This window comes from Pteropus alecto, unplaced genomic scaffold, assembly GCF_000325575.1.
Source record: "Pteropus alecto unplaced genomic scaffold, ASM32557v1 scaffold7, whole genome shotgun sequence".
NCBI lineage: Eukaryota > Metazoa > Chordata > Mammalia > Chiroptera > Pteropodidae > Pteropus > Pteropus alecto.
The window spans coordinates 12,472,304-12,479,743 of NW_006494614.1; the positions used below are offsets into that span (position 1 = coordinate 12,472,304).

Sequence of the window (7,440 nt, forward strand, 5' to 3'; positions counted from 1 at the left end):
AGTAACCTTTATGTTCCTCATCTCTCTCTCTCTTCTCTCTCTCTCTTTCCGTCTCTATGTCTCTCCCATGTATATATGATCATGTATTATAAACAAATAAGTTCAAATATTGTTTCAGGATGTCTGATCAAACCCATTAAGAGGGCTTTTCCTGCGGGAGCCACCGAGTTGAGAGGAGCGTGGCTTTCTCCTTCCCCTGCCATGGTGTGTGCTGGTCCACTGATATTGGTGTACTACAAAAAGGGGTAATCATCTGGCAAAAATATCACTCTGCCTGCTTTGCTCAAGGCTCCCATTCGACCAGATATTATGAATTTTGTTCACGTCAACTTGTGCGAAAATAGTAGATAGCCCTACACTGTCAGTGAATTAGCAGGTCATCGAAACCAGTGCTGAGTTGTGAAGTATTGGCAGAGCTGTGGCTCAAATTCCCAGAGGCATTGGGACTCATCGTTCTGGCCAGGGTGCTTTTGGCAACATGTGCCATGGGGGCTGCATGTTTGCACCAACCAAAACCTGGCGTCATTGGCACTGCAGAGCTAAAACAACACAGAAGCGATATGCCATCTGCTCTGCCCTGGCTGCCTTGGACTTACCAGTGCTGGTCATGTCTAAAAGTCATAGTATTGAGGAAGTTCCTGAACTTCCTTTGGTGGTTGAAGATAAAATTGAAGGCTACAAGAAGTCCAGGATGGCTGTTTTGCTTCTTAAGAAACTTAAGGCCTGGAATGATATCAGAAAGTTCTGTGCCCCTGAGTGAATGAGAGCTGGCAAGGGCAAAACGAGAAACCAGCTTGCATCCAGGGGACCTTGCATCATCTATAATGAGGACAACGGTATCATCAAAGTCTTCAGAAACATCCCTGGAATTACTCTGCTTGATGTAAGCACACCGAATATTTGAAACTTGCTCCTGGTGGCATGTGGGCCGTTTCTGCATTTGGACTCAAAGTGCTTTCCGCAAGTTAGATGATTGGCATGGACTTGGCATAAAGCTGCCTCCCCCAAGAGTAACTGCCACCTTCCTATGCAGAAGAGGCTCAATACAGATCTTAGCAGAATCTTGAAAAAGCCCAGAGACCCAAAGATCCCTCCGAGCACTCAAGATGATTCACCACAGAGTCCTAAAGAAGAATCCACAGAAATCCTGAGAATCATATTGACACTAAACCCATATGTGAAGACAATGTGCTGGAGCACCATTCTTCACCAGGCCAAGAATCACAAGCTACGGGTGGATAAGGCGGCAGCAGCGCTAGAAGCCAAATCAGATGAGAAGGGAGTTCCAGGCAAGAAGCCTATGGTAGGAAAGAAAGGAAAGGAGCTTGTTGGAGTTAAGAAGCAGAAGAAGACTTTGGTGGGAAAAAAGGCTGCAGCTACCAGGACACTGGCAGCTGAGAGAAGCCATAAGAAAAGAAACCCGCCACAGAGGAAAAGAAGCCTGCAGCATATTTTGTAAAGGTCAAATCACTTTGGACAACTAATTTTGAATAAAAACCTGATCAAGGAGGCAACGGGAAACATGAAAAAAAATAATGTTAAGAGGCCACTTGGCTGGAGGATGATTCAGCTGGGAACAAGCCCTGATTATGCGTCTTGTACAGCCAGGTTAACCTTCTCCTCCCAACCATTTTTGTTTGCATGACTCTCATCTATTAATGATGAGGTAGTCCTACCTGGAGATTAATTTTTGGGTCCTCTAGAACATTCCTCTGGAGTGCTCCTGACTAAAGCTAGGGCAGCTTCCTTTTAAAAGGACTTAAAATTGCTTTTGTTTGTTTGTTTTTCTCTATTCTTTGTCCTGTAAAAAAATAGTACTATCTTTTGAAGTCGAAATGTTTAATATCTAATGTTACTGGCCAGGTAGAAGGAGGCAAGTTGCTCTTGCATTGTTAGGTAGGGGTGATGGAGAACTGTGGGAGTGAGGTACTTCAGCCTTATGACCCTAGTCACAAGTTATCTTTGTTGATCATGAAGATGGATGACCAGAGACGGATTCTTCAGGGATAAGAATAATGGCCAAGATCTATCTTGCTCCAGCAAAAATAAGAGGACATCCTTGATTCAAATACAGAGTGAGATATATGCATTGGAGTGAAGCCTAAGTATTCTATCAGACATTGCCCAAGGCACCCAGGATCTGGTAGTCACAGGGTAAGTACGGTAGATTGAGTAAAACTGGAAGAAAGAAGTTAGAGTTAGATAACTAGAGGCCAAGAGCCAAGAGGCTGGAGCTTAAAAAGAGAGCACTAAGAGAGAGGCTATCCAAGATCTTATTTTTTCCTTTCTTTCTTTTTGAATTTAAATTTTATTATTTGTTTCGAGTATACAATGCATTGGTTAGACATATAGTTTATATAGTTTATAGAATGGTCCGCCTAATTGCCCTTTCTCGCTGGCTCTCCACCTAGCCATTACATTAGTGCTCACTGCATTTCTTATGCCGTGCTCCCCATCCCCACGATCTTATTTTTTTTTTCTAATAGCACATATTATTTTTATTGTTATCATCTGAGGCCTCTTTTTTCACTCTGCCTTCATCTTAGTTGGCCACTAAGGAGCAAGACCCTCAGACCCATAGAAGTCCTTGGCTGGACTCTGACTCCTGTCTTCCTTTGCCTTCGTCATCTGTCCATTATTCCACCTGCCTGGCCAGGCATCAGTGCTGTACTATGTGAAACCTAAGTTCCACCTGGGCGCAAGCTGGCTAAACTATAGAAAAGAATACCTAAGACTTTCATTCTATGACTTAAAGAACATCGTTACAGCTTTCCCAGAGGATTTCTGAGAATATCTAAGAGACTTTGGTTTGTGTGCTCACCTCCTGGTTCCACTGAATCAATTCAGGTTAGCAGTTTTTCGCCATTCTATTATGCACCAAGTTTCTTCAAATGTGGAAACCAAACCTCCTTTTGTTTTCTTTTTCCTATTACACACTCCCTTTGTAAGATTTTTGTGTATAAAGCAGGTTGTACAGAAACTTTGGATAAGTAAAGAAATTTATATCAAAGCAACACAGGCCAACTTAATATTAAATGTTAACTATTTTTCTTCCCCCAAATCCTCCCAGCCTTCCCACTACTGAGACTTCACCATTGACTATGCCACCTTATAGAGCACCTCAGTCTCCTCTCAAACTTCTCTCTCTTTGATTCCTCTTAGAAATAACCAAATTTCTCCTATTTTTGATTGATATCAATTGCGTCTCAGTAGCATTTAAACCCCATGTTCAAACTTAGCTCCTCTTTAATATCCCAACTTTGTGGGAGCTTCTAAGAACTGCTTGTAAGGATCTGATTAGAGATCTTAAATGAAAGAGCCATCTTCATTTTCAGACTGTCTTTCACTTAGGTGTGGAGATGGGTTAATATCTCTCAAGTTTCAATGACATATCAAAATTCTGCATTTGGATTTGCGTGAAATAAAATACGCTTACTCAGACAAGGCCTTTTCTATGCAAGGGGGTTGGGTGTAGGAATATCAGTGAATGACTATTGTATTCTTCAAAGCAGAAAAGCAACTCAAAGTGTACGATGGATAGTAGCATCATCTTAAACATATTCTTAAATATCATCTGGCACAGGGTCTTATTCAAAGGATAGCACATCCTTAAAGGAAAAATACAGAGTTGTGCAAACACGCTAGAAGTGTTTGCAGCAGGAAGAATTTATTTATCCCCAAATGTATATTAATGATTCTGAAATGCAAACTTTTTACCTTTTGAATTGGGATGTGTCTTACGATCATAATTAATTAGGTAGTGGTTGTGAAATATGTGCTCAGCCTGTGCAAGTTCAAACCTGATCATAGCTGTTCATGTTGTCATTTCCCAGAGTTATGTATATAGGTAATGCTAAAAAAGGTTGAGTTTAATTACTTTTTCAAATGTCTTCAGAAAAAAATTACACCCTGAGTTGGCCTTGAAATTTTATTATGGCCATAGAGAGGCACAAAAACAAAAAAATGAGATATAATAAGATCTACATCTAAAACGAGTCAAAATACTTTTCAATAATATATAAATATTAAGCGATAAGAAAATACTGGGTCAGTTTAATTGGTGGCATTTTTTTCTTAATGGAACAAAAGATAATGATTTAACTTAAATTTAATGAAATACAGCAGCAATTCTACATATGCCTTTTCACTCACCTTTCAGGTGGAGGAAGTAAGTGATAAAACTCTGCACCAATTTTTTACAGAAATTGGCTTGAAGTCCTTAGAAATTTTGGTAGAAAAATAACCTCAACACCCCATTGTTTCTTTCAGGTTACAGAACCAGATTTTATATATCCTATAAAAATACCTTCTCTTACCAGATAATACTTTAGCTCTCCCCTCCTCCAAAATTCCCATCATGATGTGTCAGATAGTCTTGTGGATATAAGAGGTATAATAAGAAAAGTATGTCTAAGGAGAAATTTGAGCTGACAACTGACATGCCACCCACTTCCTACTAAATGATAGTGGTTATTTGCTAAAGCCTTGGGGATTAAGTCCCTAGCATAAACTTTTATATCAACTTTAATAAACATGCCATACAAATCACAAGCAGACCTCAAACAAATTATTATGATGCCCTTGAGAACTGCAAACATTGAGTCACCCCAAGCGTAAGTTCATCAAAAGGCAAGGAAAGGCTTGGTGCTGGTGGTACATTATAATGTGCCCACCTCCAGACCACCACTCCCTTCCTCCTGGATTAAGATTGCTCCAATTTTAAGTAGGTGAGGATAAGTAAGAACATCAGATTTAGGGGAGTGATTAGTGGTGTAATAAAAAGCGGGTACCAGTTATGTTGAGGAATTAAAGTGTTACTGCTTCTTCTAGGATCCCCAGAGTAAGAAATTCCAGATTGAGGCCAAGGTTGGACAGCTTCATGGATGTGCATCTATTAAATGTTTCCTACTTGGAGCTTATACTATAAAGTAGCTGGAAAACACACCAACTCTTACACATACTGTACAGAGACTATACCTATGAGCACTCATTTAATTTTAATGTTCTTTTCTATCCCTAAAAGCAGAAAAAAGAACCAATTTTGAGATTGTGTCTGAGTTTTCATCCCTTGCTTCCTACAACTTTTCCAGTGGTAACCATGCAAATCTTCACTTCTTTAAAATGAAATTTTCTCTTTTCTTTCTCCTTGATTTAAATTGGCCTTGGGCTCACTTGCCTTTTCTTTCTTTAACTTTCTGCATACTGCATGACCACTCACTTAACCATTAAACCCTTAGGTCAGCCACCAAACTAAGCCTCAGATCTGTTGACCACAGAAACAGAGTTTTGGTCAGACTAAAGGTAACATCTTCCAGCTCTATACCCATGAAGGTGGACCGACCCTACCGGCATCCTCTCTCCCCCCTTTTTTTTAAGTTAAAATATCTGTGGTAGCTCTTATGCGCAGATCCCACACTCAGACATGCTGGTGTGCAGTTTGGGTATTTTTTGTTGAGTTTTAGATGTTCAGCTTATTGTTGTTTCAAGGGGAGAGATCTGGGGACATCTCTCACTCCACCAAGTTTCTCCCTCCTCCTCTGGCATCCCTGGAAACCAGACAGAATGATGCCATGACTGACATCAGGATCTGCTGCAGTGATCAACTACCTCCTACTCTAGCCCCAACCAATCAGTAGAATCCACAACCCCAACTCCCTTAACTACGATGACTAATGAGTTTTCATCTATATAACCTATCCCTGAAAGGCCATCAGGGAGCCAGGTTTTTGAGGCTAGCTCACCTGCGTCTCTGGGCTCAGCTTCATTTCCTTAAATAAACCTCTACTTTCTTTGCTGCCAACTCCTGTCCATGTCTTTTCTGGCTTTGATGTGTGCAGGCAAAGCAAACCTCTTGAGTTCGGTAATACCTTCCAAGAGTCTTTAATGAAATGGCTGAACACGTTCACTTTCTTTGTTCTAACACATCTCATTTTTCTCCCTGAACAAGTTTCCCCATAAGCCAGATCTCTTTCTACCCAGTCCCAGAAAGGAGTTCTACGTACAACAGGTGAACCATATCCTCTGATAGTACTCACTTGGCAAGATCACATGCCGATCTCTTTGTATGGCAAATAATAAGTCTTTTCTCTTTGGCTAAAACTGAGAGCAAACTAAAATGGCAAATACCCTGTTACCAAGTATGTCAGAATAACTTATTTATATGTTAATTTAGTTTTTTTCTCCCTATATTTCCCCTCCCTCAGTCACTTGATTGAAGAATGTTTCGTTGCTGAAAGCAAACTTGCTTACAGTTATTGCCTCTATTTGTCTTTTGTAAACACTTGAACTCACAAAAGGAATTATACTGAATGTCTCTAGAAGGGAAGGGAAGAGGAGTGCCTAAGGATAGGCAGTAGCTTGGAAAATGCAGAGAGGCAGGCAGTTACTTCAACAACTAAGGAACTTTGACCTTGATAAATCTCAGGGGAAATAGCAGAACCTTGGAGACAAGTGTGGATCCCAGGCATAGAGGAACAGTCTTGGCAAACATTTCTGTGTTCTGCATGTGGACTATCAACAAATTGCCCCTGGACTTCAGGAGAGCACACAGTCTTAAACCATAGAGGATATCCATGATGGCAATGGACTGAGGACTAGACACCCTTTCCCTTCTTCTGAGTATCACTTAGGCCTCCAGATTCTCATGAGAATATTAATGAAGGGAAGGAGCACCAACAATGACCACCAGCTTGGCCAAATAGGAGCTTCATATTAGTTAACTTTAAAAAAACTAAAGAAATACAATATTTCTTAGTAATATTTGAGTCGTATAATAATATTCTTCCTGCTATCTATGAATTTTTGTAGTCAAATAAATTCCTAATACTGGGCTTTAAATCATAGAAATATTACCAGTGCAATACACCTATCAAGAAGGTATTAATTTTTAAAGGGCTCAGAACTAATTTCTAATCTCCTATCCAAGTAAAAAATTGCATGACATATATAACAATTAGTCTCATCGATATTCCCCAAAGATTTTTTTCTCATTCACTTGGATGGTGAAATTATGTGTGCATCGTTAAATTTGCAGATGATATAATTTTGGAAAGTAGCATCTGGCAAAAGATATAACACCAAAATATATTATGACTATGATAAATGGGAAAAGAGTTACCAAGACTTCAAAATTAACTGAATGTGAAAGAGAATCAGCATGGAAGAGAAAGGGAGGGATGGAACACTAGAATCTTTCAGTGTATGGACTGTATAAGTAGAAAATGGACAACACTCAAATCTAGTGTAGTTTGGGTAGAAATACAATCTCTCACTACAACAAATTCACAATGAGTAACTACGGCTATCAAAGCAGGTATAATATTCTGAATAATTGGTCAGAGGTCAACCTGCCCATGCCTATGTGTATTTATTCACTTAAAAAGAGACTAGGTAGAGGCTGGTCAAGAACAGAGACGGCTCTTGGAGTCATACTGCCAGGGT

At 39.9% G+C, this 7,440-nt stretch overlaps 1 pseudogene; it reads left to right on the forward strand.

Moving 5' to 3' along the window:
* The first annotated feature begins 201 nt into the window (after positions 1-201).
* Positions 202-1,494, forward strand: LOC102881885 (annotated as a pseudogene).
* Positions 1,495-7,440: the final 5,946 nt, after the last annotated feature.